This window comes from Natator depressus, chromosome 2 (genome assembly GCF_965152275.1).
Source record: "Natator depressus isolate rNatDep1 chromosome 2, rNatDep2.hap1, whole genome shotgun sequence".
NCBI classification, from domain to species: Eukaryota; Metazoa; Chordata; order Testudines; family Cheloniidae; genus Natator; species Natator depressus.
In genome coordinates this window covers 72,696,514-72,719,444 of record NC_134235.1, presented here as the reverse complement: position 1 = coordinate 72,719,444, position 22,931 = coordinate 72,696,514, and the positions used below count along the sequence as shown (strand labels likewise).

Below are 22,931 nucleotides of genomic sequence, written 5' to 3'. Positions count from 1 at the left end.
CGTTTCACCTATTTCTGTTTGACAAATATCTTTCTTCTGTTGCTAATGAAGCTGAAATTAATCTGAGTGTTTTTGTTTCTTTCCTTGGTTACACCATCTGCATCATGATGATCTGATCCAGAAATCTCATGGCTAGTGAGGCAGCAGCCAGAAGCCTGACAAAGAGCCACTGGGGTTGACAAACGCTGATAGGTTAAGCCATGATAACAATGTCAATGGGAAGGCAAACTCAGCTAACAGACGCTTGCCCTTCATAACCTGCACTAACTCCATAGTAAGAGTCTGCCCAAACCCTTCAACTTCATGGCCTACAATGAACCCCAACAGATTATCCGAGATGACTGTGTCACTTTGGGAATAAGATTAGTTAGGCCCTGATTCAAGAAAGCATCCCTATTCAAGAAAGTACCAATCTATGTGCTTAATTTGGACTTTGGTTAGCTGCTGCCTGCAGAGCAAGCAGGAAGAGCTCACCCATAGCGTGCATTATTTTTAAATGGTACCGGGGGGTGTGGTTGTGGGTTGTTGTTGTTGGGATTTTTTTGGAGGGGGACATGGGGGACTAATAATATTATTTCTTGTCACCAAAATGGTGAATATTTGAACCTGGAAAAGATTTTTCTCTAGAAAATCATTTTTAAGTAGGTCATATTTCATCCTGGGTCATATTTGACCCTACTGATAATATCCCTTTAACTAAATGCATTCTTAAAAGTAATTGGTTCATTCAGATGCTGAGTGAGCAGAAATAATACTCCCAGTGTATTTAGGACAGCAATAAAAACAAATGATCGTAACGTAAAGAATATTCCTTCAGAATTGATGTAGTTCAGCCTACCTTGCTGCAGTGGGACATTTCCAATTATTAATTACATTCACCTTTGCCTAAGGGTGTCTCAGGATGAATCTCTAACAATTTATACTTCAGTGCACAATAGTAAGGGGTAAACTGGACAGGCTGTACTACTTCAATAGTACAGATACCATACAGGACAGGCTGTGTGCATTCCTCCAAACAATTCTACTCTCCCATCTAGCACTTGTGAGTTTCTTTCTGAAGACATTGGGGGGAAATGAAGAACTTACTTAAATATATTTTACAAAGTATATCTCAAAACAAAGTGTTATGAATATTTCTAAGCTATTTTCTCTCTTCAAACTATACTATTGTCATTTTCATACTATACCTCACATAAGGAATGAGAAGATGGGAGGAGTTACACCTCCACTAAAGGTGTTGATTCTTTAATATATTATTGTACTTAATCTTTCATGTTTCATACCTATTTGAACATAAAAATATTTAAAATTTTGCAAAAAAAAAAAAAAAAACCTTAATAGGGATTGCAATTACATGACCCTCTCTTGATTGGAAGCTTGTTACACTGGAATTCCATACTCAGTAAGTACCGACTTAAAGCTTGATCTTTCTAGAAGCTGAGCACTCTCAAACTCTCAACTCTCAACTTCAAATTGCCTATATTGCACGATGAAGCATGAAAGCGGTGAGGTCCTGGGATCCAAAAAGAAACAAGTTTCAAAGCCAGTAATGTGCTGAATGCTAGAGCTGGTTGAAAATTTTCTGTCAAAACTGTTTTTGATGGAAAAATAGGGATTTTGACTAAATGAATTTTTGTAGAAACTCTGCTTTTTGTGGAATGTTTGACTTTTTTGTCAAAATATGGTTTTTTTTATTTTAGACTAAAAACATCTTGGTTTTTGAGTTTTCAATGAGCAATCAAAATTTCCCATGGACAAAAATAACATTTTTTCCAACTAGCTGTACTGAATGCTGCTTTCAATCAGACTATTGGTGGCATTCAGCTAAAGTTGAGGGAAATTTAATAATTCCTTGTGCTGTTCAGCTTTAATTAGACATTATATTTTTTCTGGGAAGCTTAGTTTTGTCACTATGGGCCCAGACCAATACGTATTAAAGTCAACGGAAAGACTCTTAATGACTTTAATGGGAATTAAATCAGACCTTATGAATATAGCACATTTTGGGGCACTGTAAAGCTAAATGAATAATAATACTGCATCCAACTCCTACAATTAATGAAGGAGTAGAGAAACAACTGCAGCCAGAAATGCTGGCTTTAAATTCAGATGGCTTTGCAAGGTGTAAGCCTTTGGTAATATGACAAACTATGCACTATACTTTTGGTACTTTGGGTACCTCCTCATATACTCACAGAGTACTGTGCTGTTATGCACTAGACAGGATAACTTACCCTTTGCTTCTCCCTTTCCCATTGGCAAACCCACAAGATATTTTCAACTCAGTAATAAAGTAGGTTTAGAGAATTTAAGTAAAATAATGAATTAAAGTGAGTCAGAGGGCCACATTTTGCCCTTAGTTACACTTCTGCAACTGCATTGACATCAGTGTGGCTTCATGCATGATAAAGAGGGCAGGATTTGGCATAAAGTGTTCAGTAATAAATTAGGCTGAGCATCTTCCATTGCCTAATTGTCACTATTTCATTTATGACTGCACAGGAAATGTAAAGAGCTCTTTAAAAATATCTATGATGGTTTCTCACCACAAAGGATGAGTGCCCAAAGATGAGCATGCACACCTAATGATATACAATGACTGATCATATGGAGGGCCTTCTATAATGCAGTGGTCCTTTGTGCTTCAAGTTCAGTTCTGAAGAAACTGCTGCTGTGTCCCTAGGTGTATAATATGTTCTTCTTTAGGTACTCGTTTTATGTTTAGAAAAACTAAAGTTTCAAATTCTGATCCTTGCTTTTCCTTTTTCTTTGCAGATTTGCTGCAGTTTTCTGTGTTTTTAAATGCTAAACGGGCACCTCAGTTTAGGAGTTGGTGTCCTGATGAATGAACTCATGTGAACACTAGTGCATATGGCAGCGGTGGGCAACCTGCGGCCCGCATGCGGCCCATCAGGGTAATCCGCTGGCGGGCTGACAGATTGTTTGTTTACATTTGCAGGGCTGCCTGCAGCTCCCAGTGGCCTTGGTTCGCCGTTCCTGTGGGCTTACCCCTGGAGCTTCCTCCACTCCCTCTGGCTACTTCACCCCTCTTAGGCTCTTGTCAAATTCCCTAGTCTGGGGCAGGATTCCAGAGCTTACTCTCCCCATGGATCTCCTCCTTGTCCCTGGTCAATTCCCTTTCCCTCTAGGACAAGGGTCTCAAACTCAATTTACTTTAGGGCCAATGCCAGTCCTCAAATCCTCCCAGCGGGCCAATAATATCAATCATGCTGCCCAGAACCCACCCCCCAAAACTCCACCCCACACCTGCCTAAGGCTCTGGGAGGGAGTTTGGGTGGAGGAGGAGGTTTGGGGTAGGGGATTGGGGTGCAGGGTCTGGGGGAGAGTTTGGATGCAGAAGGGGTGAGAGGGTGGGCTCTGGGAGGGAGTTTGGGTGGGGGAGGGGGTCACGAGTTTGAGACCCCTGCTCTAGGTCACTGCAGACCTCCTCCCTGCAGCGCTTTCCTACTCTCACTTCCTGACGTTATAATCTTATCCCAGCCTGGCTTCATCTACCATTAGGCCCTATCAATCCTTGATTCCCCTCCAGGTGCAACATCTAAGGTTAACTAGCCCATCCTGACCTACGTTACTCTGCTCATGGCTTATGTGGGGTGGACACCCCATCACACAGCCAATCCCGTACCCTGACTTCACATCCTAATCGACTTCTAATTTCTTCATTTGTCTTAAAATCATTCCACTTTACACCTGCCATCTTCTGAAAAACTCTCATTGCTACTGCCTCCAGCCTTCTGATGTCTGTTTTGTTTAATGCAGCTGCTTCCAGACCATATAGTAATATTCTTAGTACAGTGGTATGATAAATTTTCTCTTTGGCACCAAACATAATGTTTTCCTCAGTCCATAATCTCATCAACTTCTGTACAACTCTTATCGCTAAAGCACATCTCCTTTTAGCCTCATCTTTAATGCAACTATTGTAATTTATCAAGCTTCCAAGAAACACATAAGATTTTATTTGTTCTACAACTTCACTGCTGCTGTAATTAAATGCTTTATTCATTATCCCTTTTCCAGGATGCAACCACTTTGTCTTCTTGGCAATTATTTGTAAGTCCAAGTTGACTACACCAAACATTGACTTGAACTAGTTGCTTAATTTTCCACCAACTCTTACAGGAGTCTTCCTACATAACTGTTATAATTGCAATTATCTTATCTGCAACTCCTTAAGATTTTACTACTTTCCATAATGTTTCCCTCCAAACCAAATCAAATGCCTTCGTGAAGTCGCTGACAGCTGCAAACATCTTTAATTCCCATTCTCGCTTTTTTCCCATCAACTGTTGGAGTATGAATATGTGATCAGTGCAACTTTGGTCTGGTCTGAAGCTGGACTGTTCCTTGCCTACTACTTCCTCTAAAACTGCCCTTAATCTGTTGGCAATTACTTTCATCATGATTTTTCCCAGGACTGATAATAAGCTTATTCCCCTATAATTATATGTATTAGCAGGCTTTCCTTTCTTCAGGAGTGGTACAAGTATTGCCTTTATCCAATCATCTGGTACCTCCTGTTGCTCCCATGCCTTCTTATATATTCTTCCTAATGCTTTGATAGCACTTGTCCTTCCGGGTTTTAGAAAATCAGCTGTTAAATTGTCTATTCCTGCAGCTTTCCCAATCTTTAATTCCTTTGCTGCTCTTTCTATTTCTTCTTCTCCTGGTGGTTCAGTGCTGGTACCCATTCTGCCTTGCAAGACGACCTGCTCATCTAGCATTTCTCCAATCCTTATATCTGAATGAACTGCAAGTTCAGCACTTTGTTAAAATGCTCTCTCCATACTTCCAGCACCTCTTCTGAACTTGTTGTCAGTTCACAGGTAGCCTTTCTTATTGCTTGCATTATTGGCCTGATTGTGTTTCCATACAACTTAACTTTTTTGCATATCATTTTCATATCTTGTTCTCTTGACACCTCCTCTACTTGTTGAGCTTTTTCTTTCCAGAACTTTTGCTTGTCCAATCTTTGTGATTTCTTCACTGCTTTGCACAGTGCTTTTTACTTCTTTCACTTTCCCAGCAGCCTTAGCCTGTTTACACTTTTCCATAATGTTTTTGTTTCATTGCTTGTCCAGCTTTTCCTTGTTTGCTTATGCCTTCCAGTAACTTCTCCACTGCATTTTTTTATCCCTTCCTTGAATATTTCCCATTCAGTCTGAAGCGAGATTTTTTTATCATTGCATTTTAATGGCCTGAAATGCCCTCAAAGTGTCATCTTGTAAGCTTCCCTCACAGAGCTATCCTTTAACTTATCGAGACCAAATTTGGCTCCAGTTGCACGCATCTTTTTGTTGGATTTTAACTTAATCATAATCTTTCCCATTAGAAGTTCATGCCACACTTGGCACTTCTATAGACTCTAACATCCAACAGTGACCATCTATGCCTTTTACTGATAATAATGTGATCAATCTGGTTTATGGTTTGACCATCTGGTGAGTTCCATATAACCTTTGGCATATTTTTGTGAGGAAACAAAATATCACTTTGTGCATCTCACAGCAAGTTCATCATCTTTCCACATTATTGTTTTCTGTCCCAATGCTTTGTGGTCCAACACTATTCATTAACTTACCATGTCCACTACCAACCTTGCATCTGTATCTCCCATTGTCAAAATCATATCATGATCAGGAATCTTGTCTACAGTGCTGTCCAGCTGCTGATAAAAACTGTCCTCTTCCTCTTCTGCTTCTTCTGTTGGTGCATAACAGCCAACCCCAGTTGTGCATAGTTTACTGTAGGCAGTAGTAAACCTTGCTATGACAATCTGCTCGGACACCAGTTTCCAGCTCTTCGTTGAAATACTCTTGTTCACTGCTAAAGCAATGGCATCCTTATGCTTCGCTTGTCCACTTGAATTTCCAGAAAAAAGGAAAGAATAATTTTAAACTCTGAACTCTTTTGTGCCCAGCTAGTGTGTGTCTTGCGTGGCAGAAACAGAAATATGTAACCTCCTTACCCCCTCCTGCTACTAGCTCAGTCTGGCCTGGACTAACATTCTAACATTCCAGCTCATAATATATGTAATATGTTTGGCTGTTATCCAAAATATTCTAATCTCTAACCTAAAACTCCCTTGCTGAAGATTAAACTGATTACTTTTTGTCTTACTTACAGTGGACATGTAGAACAACTGATCACCATCCTCTTTATAATAGTCCTTACATATTTGAAGACTGTTATCAGCTCCCCCCTCAGTCTTCTTTTCTCAAGACTAAACAAGACGAGTTTTTTAACCTTTCCTCCTAGGGTCAGTTTTTCTATACCTTTGATCATTTTTGTTGCTCTCCTATGGACTCTTTCCAGTTTCTCCACATTATTCTTAAAGTCCAAAACTGGACACAGTACTCCAGCTGAGGCCTCATCAGAAGCATGGAGTAGCATGGAACAATTAACTCCTGTGTTTTACATACAACATTCCTGTTAATACACCCAGAATAATATTAGTCTCTTTTGAAACTGCATCACATTGTTGATTCATATTCAATTTGTGATCCACTATAACCCTCCAGATCCTTTTCTGCAATACTACAATCTAGCCAGTTATTCCCTATTTTGTAGTTGTGCTTTTGATTTTTTTCCCTTCATAAGTGTAGTAATTTGCACTTGTCTTTATTGAATTTAATCTTGTGGATTTCAGACCAATTCTCCAATTTGTCAAGGTTGCACTTGATACCTCCCTATCTCATAGGCAAGTTGTGAGGATAAACTCACTGATGTATCTGAGGAACTCAAATACTACCACAGAATCAGAGAATCATAGAATATTAGGGTTGGAAGAGACCTCAGGACATCATCTAGTCCAATCCCCTGCTCAAAGCAGGACCAGCACCAACTAAATCATACCAGCCAGGGCTTTGTCGAGCTGGGCCTTAAAAACCTCTATGGATGGAAATTGCACCACCTGCTTAAGTAACCCATTTCAGTGCTTCACCACCCTCCTAGTGAAATAGTGTTTCCTAATATCCAGCCTAGACCGCCCCCACTGCAATTTGAGACCATTGCTTCTTGTTCTGTCATCTGCCACCACTGAAAACAGCCTAGCTCCATCCTCTTTGGAACCCCCCTTCAGGTAGTTGAAAGCTGCTATCAAATCCCCCCTTACTCTTCTCTTCTGCAGACTAAATAACCCCAGTTCCCCCAGCCTCTCCTCATAAATCATGTGCCCCAGCCCTAATCATTTTCTTTGCCCTCCGCTGGACTCTCTCCAATTTGTCCACATCCTTTCTGTAGTGGGGGGAAACAAAACTGGACACAATAGTCCAGGTGTGGCCTCACCAGTGCCGAACAGAGGGGAATAATCACTTCCCTCGATCTGCTGGCAGTGCTCCTACTAATACAGCCCAATATGCCATTGGTCTTCTTGGCAACAAGAGCACACTGCTGACTCATATCCATCTTCTCATCTACTCTAATCCCCAGGTCCTTTTCTGCAAAATTGTTGCTTCACCAGTTTTGCAGAAAACCATGATGAGTACCATACAAAAGCACATACATAAATATCACATGTTACTTTCAGGTCTATTAAATGAGGCTTGCAGAGGTGATAAAACTCTTTTTTAGGGGAGGAAGTATGGGGAGAACACAGTTATTGTCACTAGCATGTGAGATGACAAAGTAGGAATAAATCTGGCAGTTTTTCATGGATTTTTAAAAATAAGAACCTGTGATCTTAAATATCAGTTTTGTTAAGAATTTATTGGCTGCTCCCTTTTTTAACTGTTGTACCTGGAATCTTGGTTATGTGTCTCTTTAGCTTTGTTTTATTTGTATTTCCTCTTTGATAACAGTATGTTAACTGTTGAGAAAGGAAAAAAAAATCCATCAAGAGTAACAAGTAGTACCAATCCCCCAAAGACTGTATATACTTCTTATCCTCACTTGGGATTTGCTATTATTGCCCTCCTCCACACCTCCATTTACCAATTTAGATTTTGCTTTCTGCAAAGTTTCCATGAACATTCTTACCAGTGGGGAATAAGCACAGTTAAAATAAATTCACTAAAAAATTCAAACTAATGCTCACCGGAGAACAATTTTGTGCAGTTTTTCCCCAGTTCTAGTTATAGTCTGTCCAGTTCCCAAAACCAAGACAACCATATAACTATAAATTATCTGTTGAGATGTTTGAGCAGTTATAGACTTTTTCCTTTTGCTGTATTGTTTGTTTTTGCAAGGTTAATGCCATAAGCAAAATCAAATCAAACTAACATAGCTAATTAGCCATGTTCCTGCTCAGCAAGTTAGAGATTTGTACATCAGAGGGGTGGAAGCTTCTCTAACTTGCTGAACAGAAACATAATTAATTGACAATGTTAATTAGCCATAGAATTACATGGTTATTTACACTCATTATAACATCCATATGAAAACTGGAACAAAGTTATACTCTCAAGTGTTGGACACCTGAGTTGTGTGTGCCATGTGGTCATTAGCACAGAATAGCCTCCTGGAACAAGTCATCTGATGGAAGATATGGATGGAAGGCTGTTTCAAGAATATGAGGGTGTGACAGACATTGAAATCCCATGCATTATATTTGGTGACCATATTCTATCAAGTTTATGTATCATTTTGGGCCAGGGATTGCATGGAACTCTGGGTGGGGCGGGGGAGGGAAGGTGATAACAGTTCCTCCAGGAACCAAAAACTGTGTGTGTATGTATAGGGGGTGGGAGGATTAAGGCGAATCACTTTGGTTGTAAACACCTCCTGAGATGTATCATCCATTGGGGAGGCTTGCACATACTGGGTCAATCTTGGTTTTCCAGAGATCAACAGACAAAAAATGGTTTTGATATGAAAAGACTGGGTTTATACTGACTCAGGGCCTTCTCTCTGATCCAGGAAACGGACAGGGCCTTTGCAGAAGGAATTAGAGCTAGTGTGGGTCTATCTCCTCACGTGGGAATTGCATCCCCAGATCCAACTGTAGACATACCCTAAATTGCCAGGCAAACAAGCTGAAACAGTAACTCAGAGGTGTGAACTGCCCTCATTCATCTCGATGGGGCATTAACTCTGATACCTAATTATAACAATTTGAATGTCAACACTTAATTATTTCACTGTTGATCATTTTAGCGGGAAAAGGCAGCTAATGTGCTTACTCATTGCGATGGGATATTACAGATGATAGATATTGACTGGTTATTATATAAGACTAATGTGGTCATACAGTCCATCCCCTGTCAATACAGGACTGTTCTGTAGCATACTATATTATTTTCTATAATAGTTCTAATGCTTTATCCAGCCTAGTTTTAAATGAGTCAAGCAGTGGGGCTACCATAACTTCAGTACATTATTCCATAGTCTTCTGGATCTCACTGGAAGGAATTTTTTCTTACATTTTATTTTTTCTTAATTTCATCCCATTTCATCTAGTCACCCATGCACAAAGTGAACTTCCAGGGAAAGGGAAAGGAGGAAAAAAGACAACAGCAGTTATGAAAGAGCAGAAGGCACAGAGGGGGAACCACCAGGTAATGGGGCATGATTAATTCCATCACTAGTTTTTTCCTACTTCAAACCCTTACTTATAGTATTATGTGTTGCCTTTACAAAGACAAGAAAACCGGGGGGAAATGTACAGAAGAGATCACCTATCCTCAATGTTTAATTTATGTTTATATGGGACATGAGCGCTTAAAACCAAAAGACATAAAATGCTAGATCCTATGTGGGCAGAACTTCACTAATGGTCCATCTGTGAAGCAATGTATTAAACACATGGTGTTGACAGCTTCATAAGGGAATCTCATTTATTGGGAACAGGCTAGATGATTATGAAAAAAACCACAAGTGTGATTTCTAAGATTTTTATAGAAAAAAACAAACTTCTTCCCCTATTTGGGTCTTAACCTGTGCCCATGGTAGAACACGAGCTAAAGGGCACATCATTGTGCAGTGCAACTTCAGAGAGAAAACAAAGGAAAGATAATAGGGCCTTATCCTACAAACAGCCCTGCCTAGAAGTATAGCCTAGGAGTTATCCAGCACTTCCTGACCATGGAGATTGGCTGCTGCTATAAAAATCATAGATGGAGAGAATGACTCCCCTGGTGGAATGCCAACAGTGGGACTCTATGCAGAAGTAATTTGATTTTTGAGCGTCACTCTGCACGATCCTGTCCTTAGATCGTATGATCTTACCTTGACTGTAAGATCCTGGGGTCAGGGACCTTGTTGTCTCACTGTAAAGGGCTTAAGCGTAGGCTTGGTGCTACGGATCAATAATAAAGGAGGAAGGGAAATACGGCCACTCTGTGTGGAAGGGTGGCAAGCTGTTCATTTGGGGGTGTTTCTCCTATAATGAAAATGTATCAATCCCCTGCCACGATATTCCATTGGCGGGAGGGGGGCTGGGAGCTCGGTGCATATTTTCCTGGCTTTCTCGAGCTGCCACGGCTGAGAAGTTTCCATTTAGCTGCCCTAACATAGAGGCCTTGTAGCACAACCTGAGCAACCCAAGGCCAGCGTTACGGAGAAAAAGAAAACATCAGGCTTCCCGGGCTCCCCCACCGCCGAGAACGTGCACGAAGATAAGGCGGGGGGGCGGCTGCACTCAGCTGTGACAAAGCCATTCCTCCGCCACTCGCCGGCACGCACCCGCCTCCTGCCCACTTCCTCTCCAGGCCCCCGCGCTCCGCTCTCCTCCCATCCCCGGAGCGATCCGGAGCCCAGCGGCAGCCAGGGGCTTGCCCGGTTGGTTCACGTGGCTCTCGGGGTGGAGCGGCTGGCGAAGCGCAGGGGGTGGTGGGTGGAGACAACAAAGCCCAGCTGTCAGCGGCCAGGGAGAGGGAAAGCGGCGGCGGCCCAGGAGGAGACAGGTGAGTCAAGTGCATTTCAAGCTGTACGGGCGCCTGGGCGGGGTGTGAGGGGCGCATGGCCAGGCGTCCGGAGGAGGCTGAAGGGGGCAAGAAGTTGCATTTGCCTAGAGCCGCTGTTCCTCGCCTCCGCGGGTGCCGCTGTGCCGCCTCCTGCCCAGATTTAACCCCTTGCGGTCCGGCAGCAAGGGACCACCTCGCAGTCCCCTCGGCACCAGGGTGCAAGCTGCTGCGGGCTGTGCAGGGAAGAGGCGCTGCCACGCTGGCAGAGCGCGAGGTGGAGGGGGTCACAGGACCGCTCCTCAGCGCTCCCCCCCCGGGAAGGTGGGGTGGGGACGGGGGGGGGGGGCGACTGGCCGAACGATCCGTTCTGCAGAAAGCGCCTGGCCCTGCAGGGTGTGTGCGGCTGGCCGGGCGGGGCGGGCTCTGCCCTGCAGCACTGGTGGGGACCGGACTGCGAGGCACGTGAGTCGCCCTGGGCTGAGCTGTCAAAAGGCAGCTAAGGTACAAAGCGCGCTTGGCAGGAAGTACCGCCGCTGGGGTCACCGCCGGCGCGCGGGGTGGCTTCTTCCCTCCCCCCGGCCTGTGCAGCCTGCATCGCTTTGCTTTCTGTACAGTCGTTCAGGGAGCGGGGCTCCCTGAGGGAGGCGAAGTGTTTGGCGTCTTCGCCTCCCCCCTCTCTCTCTCACACACACCCCCCCCCCCCCACCTCTTCCTCTGCCAGGCAGCCTCACCTGCCCTGAGCGCTATACAGTTTCACTGGGCACACGGATTTCTTGGTCCTAGTTATCTATTTTAAGCTGAGCCTCAGAGCAAGTACATTCATCGCCCCTGTGTGGAAGTTTCCGCTTGATTTGGAGAAGGGTATGGGAGGGAGGTCTGCCGCTAATTTCAAGCTTGCAGGAAAAGATCACTTCTTCAAACCGGTCTGTTCTTGGGGAAGTCCCCTTAGCAGCTAAAGCCCGGTAGGAAGTAGACCCCGTGTGTCAGCTAAAGGAGCGTAGGCGGCCGCCGCATTGAAATAGTTTCCTGCTGTGTATTCCAGTACTTAAGCTACTAGAGCCATGGTTTGTGCATCAAGGGTCTCTGCTGGAGAGGGAAACATCTTTTGCTGTATTGAGCTGAGGTGCATCCCAGGAGTAGTTGGGGTTATTTAAGTTTGACGTCAGTTTTCTGCAAAGGCTTTTTATTTGCGGCTAGAGTTTCCAATTCGAAGAGAGAGAGTGTAATAAAAGATTCAGTGGATAAAGTGCACAGCTGTTTGAACATTAACTGGTGTGACCTCACCAGCTAGTTAACATCCATAATTCCCTTGTGTGCTGAAACAGCTGATGTGTCTTCTCCCCTGCTGGTCTCAGGGCCTGTGTCTAGCTACACTAGACTTCTTCAGGAAATATTCCACTGTTCAACTGCTGCAGTGCACCCCACCAATGATCGCAAGGATGACAGTACTAGGGCTGTCTAGAGTAAGCAGGGTGCTGACGGGGTATTGTTGCTGGAACATTTCTTTAGAGTAAGTGTGAGTCCAAAAATAAACCAGCTACAGCACATGTTGCAGAGTATACTAGACTTAAAAAGAAGGCTTACAATATGTTCATTGGTACGGGGTATACATATAAGAGTAACTTCTACTGAAATGGGTATCGGAAGCACTCCGCTTTGATTTACAGTTTTTACCATCACTACTGGGTTGCTTGAGATCCACATCTGTCATTTATGCTCCTATTTTGGTCTTTTTAAAAAAGATGCTGTAGTCTTGTAAACAAGCAAGCAGATTAATATAACCGCCTATGGTTATTTAAAGAGCCCTGATGTTGCTTTCATATTCTCCCCCCCCCCCGCAAAAAAACCCTGATTTGAGACCTTGAACTTTTTGTCACAAGGTAATTATACATATAACAACCTAATCACAGCTCTTCCATAGTAGTTTTCTGCCTTGTCTACATTATAATATTTTGGGAAAACTCCCACTTTTCCATTAAGACTGGTGCTCATCCACTGATGATGGGAGTGCTACTATAGACATGGCTCAGGTGACCACGTGGTTTTTACCACTGTGGTAGCTAGACCTGCTCCAAGCAGGGTTAAATAGTATTGTGGTAAAAGTGCTGCTCGTGCAATGGTAGGAGATCTCTTTTAAAAAGCTAGTGTAGACACAGCCTTTATCTGTAGGTCTGAAAGTATTATTATAGTTGAGGAAACTGAGGCACAGAGAGTCTAAATGATCCTGTGACACTTGATAGATCATTATGAGTGCTAGAAACCCCCCATGCTTGGACTTGACTCCCAGTCCAGTGCCCTCTCCACTAACATGTTCTGCTTAGTTAAGCTTGCAGTTCAGAAAATATTGTAGTGTATAGTGAATGTTACATAGGCATCAGGGTGCATGGAAATTCAAATAAGAGTTTCTTCATTTAAGAGAAGGTTGCCATCTTGCCATCATTGATATGATACAAGAAACCTTTTGGGTGAGTCTGTCATTAGCTCCTTACTATGACTCAAAGGGTTTCACATTGCTATGCCATTAAAGAGGACTCATTCCCTTTGCATTAATTTAAGTTACTGCAGTATATATCCATTTGAGCATTGCTGCTAACTTTGTAATTACTATCCAAGGCAGGGTTCTGCACTTCAGGTAAGAGAAGTATAAAAGGAACCCTTCAGAATGCTGATTAATAGGACAGATCAGTAATGGGTAAATCTTATTACAGGAAATACACCTAAGAGAGCCTGATGAATCAGCAAGTTGCATTCAGTGATGAGGCGTGTAGCCATCACTGCATAGAAAGTTACAATAACAACAGCAGACGTATTAACACCTACGGAAGCTGCAAACTGTACACGCAATAGTGTAGAGTATGTGATGTTTGTAAAATAGTTCTTCTCATTTGCTAACTATATTTTGCCACTGCTCATCTGTTTGTTTCATTCACAGATCTCTTTTAATAATGCAGAAAAGACCTCATTGTTTCTGTGGTGAATGGTGAAAATATGAAAACTTGTTCTCTGAACTGATATTTCCTTTTACCTGCCTCTCCCCAAATTATGGGGTGTAAAAACAGAAAACATGTGGGCTTTAATAACTGTATAAAACCATAATGTAAACAACAAGAAATCCAAAGAAAGATTCTGTATTACCGGTTGTGGCTATTCTGCTTAATTTTAAGAAAAGACAAATAGTAAAAGAAAGCAGAGGTCACACTTCTGTAACGTAATAACGAAGCAGATTTAAAACAAACCATTAACATTCTTCTGTTTAGAGTGCAGCATCATATGTGCGGCTAAAATCACACCCATATTTACTTTTTGCTATCTTTTAAAAAAAATAACTTTGTTAAAAATAAGGCTTGTTCAAAACATCTAGGTAAACTCTAATACGTAGCAGGGGAAAGTGTCAATAGTTTAATGAGTGGGGCATATAGGGAAGTTATTGAAGGAGTATCCATTCAGAGTTCTTGTCAGGTCTTTGTCAGTTTGTGGCAGAGGATGTCTAGCCTTAGAAAACAAAACATTTCAGTATTTTACATATATTTGTTTTTCATTAGTTTTGGAAACATTCCATCCTTTTCTATACACACAATTCCAGAAGTTCATTTTTGAATGAGACCACGCGGGTGAAGTAATATCTTTCATTGGACCAACTTCTGTTGGTGAGAGAGACAAGCTTTCAAGCTCACATCGAGCTCTCCTTCATGTGTGAATGGCAGATTCATTTACCTCTGTAACCAAACTGTCACTGCAGCATGCCTAAGTCATGAGTTGAGTTACTGGAAAAGTTATAGTGTAAATACTTGTTTTAAAACAAAAACAAACAAACAAACAAACAACCTGGTTATTCCGGCTTTCAACTTTGCCTTTGTGTGTACACAGATGTATAAGGGTAGCTTAGGGTGGACCTTTATTAATGTTCCCTCTAATTTTTGACAGGCCGTGTGTGCAAAAAATTTCTTCTGTGCAAATTTTTGTGTGCACTGTGTTTCGCTGTGTGCGCAGGGTTTAGGATCACTGTGCGGGCGCACACACACACAGCTTAGAGAGAATAGTGACCTTTACATATGGAATGGGAGGGAAGGCAAATGGAGACTTCACACTTTGTGCCTTTCACAATGGAGCAGACAACAATCATTCCTGGGTTCAAGGACCGTTCCCTGGTAGTGCCCATGCAGCACCAGCTGCCCCAATGATTGTGGGGTGGAGGCAGGATCATGACCCACTCATCTGCAGAGCACTGGAAAGGGTATAGCAAGAGGTGAATTTCATGCGGTATTGTACGTTCATGAAGTATGCCATGGTTTTTAGTGATTGATTGGGGCAGGGAAGTTTCACCTCATCCCTAATACAAAAATCTGACTGAGGGGGTGCAGGCTCTGGAAGGGAGTTTGGGGGCGGGAGGGGATGTGTGGGAAAGGGGTGGGAGGTGCGGCGCTTACCTGGGGCTCTTAGGCAGGGCAGGGTTGGGGGCCTCTGCATGCTCCTACCCCCAGGCACTGCCCCCGCAGCGTCCTATTGGCCGCAGTGGCACTTGGGGCAGGAGCTGAGCGCGTAGACACAGACCCACCCCGCCCAGGGGCCACAGGAAGGGGCCAGCAGCCACGTGGAGCAAGCAGGCACAAGCCGGTCAGCTCAGCTCTGCTGCCGGTGGTGAGTGGGGGCCCCAGGACTTTTTAAATCATCCGGGGGATGCGTGGGGGAGAGCACCCGGTGGTGGAAGGCAGGGCCGAGGGAGAGACCCGGCCTCAAACATTGCTGGAGCCGGGCCCTGGGCCAGGAATATTTCTGGTGCCCAGGCACTACAGGCCCATATAACTTGCCGCCTATGCCCTCTAGCACTGGATTCAACATGACCAGGTGCCTGTTTGTCTTACCTACATACCTCTAAATTGAAAGACACCCAAGATGTGCAGGTATTTTTCTATGACCTCACTTTATGGGATGTGCCATGACTTAATCTGACATAGTTTGGCAAACAGCTCTAACTGGCTGGACTGGAACTTTCTGATGCTGAATATGGATAAAGCTGCAGTTGTGTTTTTTTTAAGATTCTGGCAATTGACCATGTGTCTGGTGATTTGTTCTTTCAAGGTTAATTCTTCCTGCATTATGTCTATTTCAGTGATAAGGAACAGGAGTCTTCTGTAATGCCTTTGCTTCTCATTAGTGCTCTTGCCAGATGGTGTTTAGTTGCCAGATTTGTTTAATATTTCAAACTTTAAATCAGACTCTACCTGGAGCTAAATGCTTTCATTTCTCATCTTGACTGTTACACTTCCAAACAATCTCCACGGCTCATCTCTGTCTCTTCTGGCCAATGCTTCCAGTCCGAGTTCTACTGCAACTTTAATTGACCACTTCCCCAATCGCTAGTTAAGTTTCTGGGCAGGAAGCTGAATTCACTACCCCTGAAACATATTCCAATTTTAACCTTGATCAGTCACTTTTAAAGAGTCCTCAAATTCAGTGTAATTTTAGCTACAAAATGTCATTCATATTTGTCTTTAAAGTAACCAGTGTCCCAGACTTCCCCCTCTTTCTTAAATGGAGGCAATTACATGTTTGAAACTTCCTCCCTTGCAACTCCTATACAGTCAAATCTCTCAAAATTGTTTCTAATTCTTTTAAAGAATTTCAACTAACTTGTTCAAGCTTTTCAATGGTAATTGGAAAATGATGCTATATCATATTAAGCTTCCAGTTGTCTCATAAGAGTTGGGCTGGGTCAGTTTTTGTATGAGACAGCTGAGAAAAATGCAGATGTTGCTGAAAGCAGTGTTGATGACTCTGTAGGTAGCACTGTTCCCTCTGAGTCATTAATGAACCAGTGCCCCACTATGGCATGGTGGCGCATGTTTTGTCTCTGGGTGAGGCTTACCTGAGATCTTGACTACTAGCTTATTAAAAGTTTCATGATACTTTCCATGAGGACAGCCATACACATCTGTGTCCTGGCCCAATTATTCTGACTGCATGGATTCTTATGACTTCAGTGGGAGTTGATTTTTTTTCCTTAAGCAATGAGAATAGTGTGCATTTGTCCATTTTCACTTGGGGTGGGGGCATAAGTGGCTTCTGATTTAGGATTCTGCAAATTTAGAAGCAGATTCTTTCAGATTCAGTATTTCATGGGAAGTCAGCTTCTTCAGCTACTGCTAATGTGAGGGGCAGACCATCTCAAGTTTCTGCAGCTTGCACAGAAGCTAATTTTTTTTTAAATAACTAGTTTCTGGGTAAGTGTTATAAATTTTGGGGGGTCCAAAAGCCTGTAATAATCAATATTCCATTCACACTGTAGGGGATAAAAATGTAGGCATGAAAAATGTTTTAGTCCTCAATAGCACACACCATATAGAAATCACAAGCATTCAGCCTGTACCAGTCATCACCTTACCATGGAAAACACCACATAACACCGGTAAACTGCTGTGAAATAGGATTCCCTGCACAGATCTGAGGGGTGAGAGGAATCTGTTACACTTAAGGTGATCAGAGATGAGCCTTAGACATCTGGACTGTTCTAGCTAAGTAAATCCATTTATGTATTTAGCCATGAAACCTTAACACAAACAAAAAAAACCCAAACAAACAAAAACCACCTGCCTTTGACCTCAGCACATATTCCTACAGTTGTGCAACACTTGGAAGGGACAATATGAAATGGCAGCATGTACCATAATGAATCATAGGCCTACTCTTTCTTCCACTGGAATCTTACAGAACATGCCTTCATGTAGTAGCCATCTTTCACTTAAATTGCACTCCAATTTATTTGAGAAGGAGAGTGGTTTTATAGATAACACTGACTGGAAGTCAGAAAATGTGGGATCTGTTCCTGGTTGTGCCAGAGACACACTGACGTTTGGAAAGCAGTGTCACATTTCACTGTACCTCAACTTCGCCATCTGAGAGGAAGGGATAACTCTCCCCTTCCTCAGCCTTCAAGTCCAGGCAAACACCATGTTCCTACTTATACCTCTGCACTTATTTCCTTCTATTCCCCCATCTTGCTTTATTTATGCTGCTACTGTTGAGGGCATTCTGTGCCAAAAAATTAGAAATTCAGCATACAATATTTTAAAATTCTGCAAATTTTGTCAAACGTGGAGGCTCCAGCACAGCAGTGGGGGGCACAGATGTCTGGCTGCACAGAGGTGGGAGATCATTGTGCAGCTCCCATCTCCCACCCCCAGGACATAGACAGCGGTGAGGCTACACCCAAAACCGAAAGAGCACAAGGCCCCAGAAACACCCCAGGGCCCTGCCCCTCTGGGCCAGGTGTGGGCAGGCAGGCTCAGCAAGACTGGATCCAAGTGTGGAGGGGCTTTTTCAGGGTTCCCTCCCCACTCTGAACTCTAGGGTACCAATGTGGGGACCCACATGAAAGACCCCCTAAGCTTATTTTTACCTGCTTAAGTTAAACTTCCCCAAGGCACAAATTCTTCCTTGTCCTTGGACGGTATCGCTGCCACCACCAAGTGAGTTAGACAAAGATGTAGGAAAAGGACCAGTTGGAGTTCTTGTTTCCCCAAAATATCCCCCCAAGCCCTTTCACGCCCTTTCCTGGGGAGGCTTGAGAGTAACCAAGGTGAGCACAGACCAGACCCTTGGGTTTTTAGGACACTTAAAAACCCAATTAGATTCTTAAAAACAGAACTTTATAATAAAGAAAAAAGTAAAAGAAGCACCTCTGTAAAATCAGGATGGAAGGTAATTTTACAGGGTAATAAGATTTAAAATACAGAGGATTCCCCTCTGGGAAAAACTTTAAAGTTACAAAAAACAGGAATAAACCTCTCTCTTAGCATAGGGAAAATTGACAAGCGAAAACAAAAGATAACTTAATGCATTTCCTTCCTATTACTTACAATTTGTAATCTTAGATGCTTATTTCAGATATGGCTTTAGGAGATGTATTTTTCCTGCTCTGGTCCCTCTCTGTCCTGGAGAGAACATAAAGAGAGCACAAACAAAAACTTTCAAATCTGTGGGGGAAGGTATCTTCTTCCCCTATTGGTCCTTTTGGTCAGGTGCCAACCAAGTTATTTGAGTTTCTTAACCCTTTACAGGTAAAGGAGGGATTTTATGCTACCCTTAGCAGTATGTTTATGACAGGCTTAGTGTGGGGGGATCCAGGTGTGGGTTGAGAGGGTTCTGTGTGGGGCAATCTGGGTATGGGTGGCTCAGTGGGGGAGCTGGATGCAGGAGGGACCTGGCTGCACAGGGTCTTGTGGGGGAGGGGGACTGGGTGCAACAGTAATGGGACTCTGCAAGGGGGGTCCAGGGGAAGGTGGTTGGGACTCATCAGGGAGATAAAGGGGGGTATGGGGAGCTTGGGTGGGGGTCCAGATGCTGGGGCGGGACTCGGTGGGGTGGGGATCCAGGAGCAGCTGGTCAGAGGTCAGTAGGGTGGGTATCCAGGTGCGGGTGGCTTGTTGGGGTGGTCCAGATGCAGGGGAGTGGGGCTCATTGAGAGGGTTCTGGGTGCAGAGGGGGCATGAGGCTCAGTTGGAGGATCTGGGTATGAGGGAGACTGGGTAGGTCAGATGGGGGAGCAGCTCCCTGTACAGTGATCCCTCCCCCTGCAGCTGCGGAGCGATGGATGCAGGAAGCATGGCAGAAGGGAGTTTGCAGAGCTTCCTACAGCCAGTGGAGAAATCTGGAGGTGGGTCTGACATGGCCCCAGATGCCATGCAGAGGAAGAGGAAGTCCCATCCTCCCCAGCCCAGCCAGGCTTAGCAGCTGAGCCCGGCACAGAGTAGGAGCCACGAGCCAGGTCTTCCCCTGTCCCACAATGACTCACCTCTCTGCCAGCGGCCCTCAGCACCCAAAACATACTGTGGGGGAAGGTTTCATGACCGCTCTTGTCGCTTCCCTGGCAGAAAGTCATTTTTCTGCAGAGAAGCAAAGAAATCTGCAGGAGACAAATTCTGCGCATGCACAGTGGCACAGAATTCCCCCAGAGTACTCTGCACAAGGCTTCATTCTAACTATTTTCTGTGCCTGTTTTCATATTATAGTCTCCTTGCCTTCCTTCTTTACACTCCTTAGGTGAGAAACACTCTCAGTCTGGCTTATTACTACCCTTGGATTCAAATCCCAGTTTAAAACAAAAGGCTTTGCAGGTGTATATCTACCAGTTAAATATATACCATTAAAAGAAGGAGTTCTGTCACTGTGGAGAGTAGTGACTGGTTCATTAAGACTGACTTGCTTGCTCCTTGGCCTTTTGCGGTCTGTAGATTACAGTGTTCAATACTGAAACTAAAAAAATACTCAGGACAATTTTAAATCAGACTGAGAAGGAAAACAGCATCTGTTTTGTTCAGTTCAGTAGCTTAAAAGTTAAGAATAAGTACTAATACAGTGATTCAATGAATCTAGCTTCATTGTGGTAGAGATTGTGAAGTTTAGTCTTGGAAATCATGCAGAGAAATAATATTTATTACAGCAGGGCAACACCCGTAGAAGAGATTTTAATCTGATTCCCAATGTGCTTCAACAACATTGACAATACTAGTAATAAATTATTCACATTTTAGGGATGAAACAGGTATTAAGTATTTAAAACTGCTCTAGTTTCCCATTGGATTCCTGAACTGTCAGTGTCAGAGATAACATCGGTTAACAAGATGGCTACTGTCAGCAATATGCTCAAATACAAAAATTGTTTATGGTGGCAAAAGTTTGATGTGGTGTACTTTTGGAGGGGGGGGGCAAATAAATGCATTTCCCCACTGTCATCACCACCATATGCATATAGGCTCCTTTTCTTTCTAAATAAATTGGAGACATTGTGGGCATGCCTACGGACACCATTAATGTTAATGGGAGCTAAATTAACCCATCAAGGAGATACCAAACCAGAGGCTCTGTAAATAGACTAGGCATATAGGGGATATTTTTAATTCAGAGCTCCTACCTTATCAGGCTTACTGTTGAAACAGGAACTCAAGTTACCAGACTGCTCCAACAAAACAAGATAACTTCTCCTGGCACTCAGTACTCTGAATAGCATCATAAGCATCGGAATCTTTCTAGCTGGCTTAATGACCAAGGCAAAATGTGCAACTATTAATAGCTGCATTACTGATCAATAGATTAAAGTGGTAGGACTATATTAAAGTTAATTGATAACATTTTTATAGATAGATATACAAGGCACTGATGAGTATAGGATTTGTTGAATGACCCGCTTTAGTTAAGGGTTTCACTTGTTTGAGATGTATAATTTGAGCTTTTAACCCAGATATTGATTATGGTGAGTCAGATCTTGACCAGTATGAATTTTGGTAATTTTTTAAAGTCATCATAAGAAAGAGAATCAGATACTTCCCCTCTGCAACTCAGCATTCTCCAGTTCCAAGGATCCCTTCACCCATATTCACACCCCACACTGCCATCACCAACCATAATCCTTCAGGGTTGCACTCATTGTAGAAAGCAGTAAGTTTGGAAGTACAGGAGCACTAGTCACAGTGTTTGAATAAGTGATCGTAATTAGGGCTGTACCTTCCTTCTGTGGTTTCCTGCTCGTAATTCTGCCTTTGCCTGGACACTTTGAAAGAGACTCTTCCAGCATGGTCTGTTTCATCCTCAATTTCTTCTAGTCAGCACATGGTCCCATGCATGCCATTGGTGCTCAACTTGGTAATCAGCACTTGCTGTTTTGCTTGAACATGTTGCCAGGTGAGGAAGCAGACACACAAACAAAGGAGCACTCATGTTACAGCATGGGTTTTCAACCTGGCCCCACTCTACCTCTGTGTATGGAACCAGTCAGTACTACTCCTTGGCCAAGGAGGTTACTGATGTGGATGCTCCACTTTACCCAATTCAGGAGTTAAGCACATTGCTGTCATATCACCCCAGGTCCCACTGGCCCATGGAGCTGGAGGTTGGAAGTGGAAATTTAATCTAGATCTTCCACATGGCACTGGAGACTCTTGGTACTAGGTTGGTTCTACAATTTAATTATTAAACATTGCCATTTCAGTCTCTAATGGGCCAGGGTTCCGATGATATTTAAATCCTCTTACAAGGTTAGCCTGCTCCTGGAAGTTTTGTATTTAATCCTATAGTCTCTGCATGGGATAGCTAGCAAAAATCAAAGTGATTTCAATAGAATTCCATGCTAGATTTTACTGTTGTGAATTTTCAGACTTAGTCAACACTAAAAAAAGGTTTGTGCCTATAGCTGTACCAGCAAATCCTTCTAATACAGATGCAGCTTCTACTGACAAAAAATGCTTCTGCTGGTATGGATTATACCAGATCTTCAAAGGAAATAAGCCATACTGACAACATGACTTTTTTGCTCATATAACTGCATCTGAACTAAGGGGTTTGCCAGTATAAAAGTGACATTAAAATAATTCTAATAAACATTTATAAAAGTTCCTAGTGCAGACTTGGCCTTAGCATCAAAATCAAGGTTGTAAAAGGCTCCAAAGATGACTCTAAAAACATTAAATATGGAAGGTAAGTATGGCTTTTAGCAACAGAAATAGTTGATCCTTTACAAATTAAGATGTTTGTTCTGGGATCTCCCCAGCCTAATATTTCAAACAGCATGGGTCTCAATTAGATAGTGTAGTAGCAACAGACAGTGACAGTGCACAATTTTATCCTCAAAAACAAAATTGATATTTACAGCACATCTGACTTTTAACCTTGCCTTCCTCCCACAACATGTCTCCCCCCAATCGGTTCCCCCACTACCACTGGGAAAGAACAGCAACTAAAAGTAAATGGGAATTCCATCAATTATACAGCATTTGACCCACATCAGCAGTACCTGGGCAGAATATTATTATTTATACTATCACAGCACCAATCATGGATCAGGACCCCATTGTGCTAGGCCCTGTACTAACACAGAACAAAAACCTAGTCTCTTCTCCAAAGAGCAATCTAGGGAAGAAGTTTGCCCCAGGACTACAGCTCCATTGTCAGAAAACCTTAAAGCCATGGCAAAGAAAAGAACTTGTATATTTCTCATAATGCATCAGTACTCAGACATGTAAAGTATTTATCTACCTTTGCTTTAATATATTTATCTTCACAACACCCCTGTAAGGT

The 22,931-nt window shown here is 43.0% G+C and overlaps 1 protein-coding gene across 1 annotated transcript in view; it reads left to right on the top strand.

Moving 5' to 3' along the window:
• The first annotated feature begins 10,791 nt into the window (after positions 1 to 10,791).
• MAPRE2 (microtubule associated protein RP/EB family member 2) overlaps positions 10,792 to 22,931 on the top strand; it is a 155,492-nt gene continuing 143,352 nt past the window's right edge. Inside the window, exon 1 of the mRNA XM_074944415.1 lies at positions 10,792 to 10,862. The gene's annotated coding sequence lies outside the window, so the exon portion shown is untranslated. The remainder of the gene's footprint in view (positions 10,863 to 22,931) is intronic.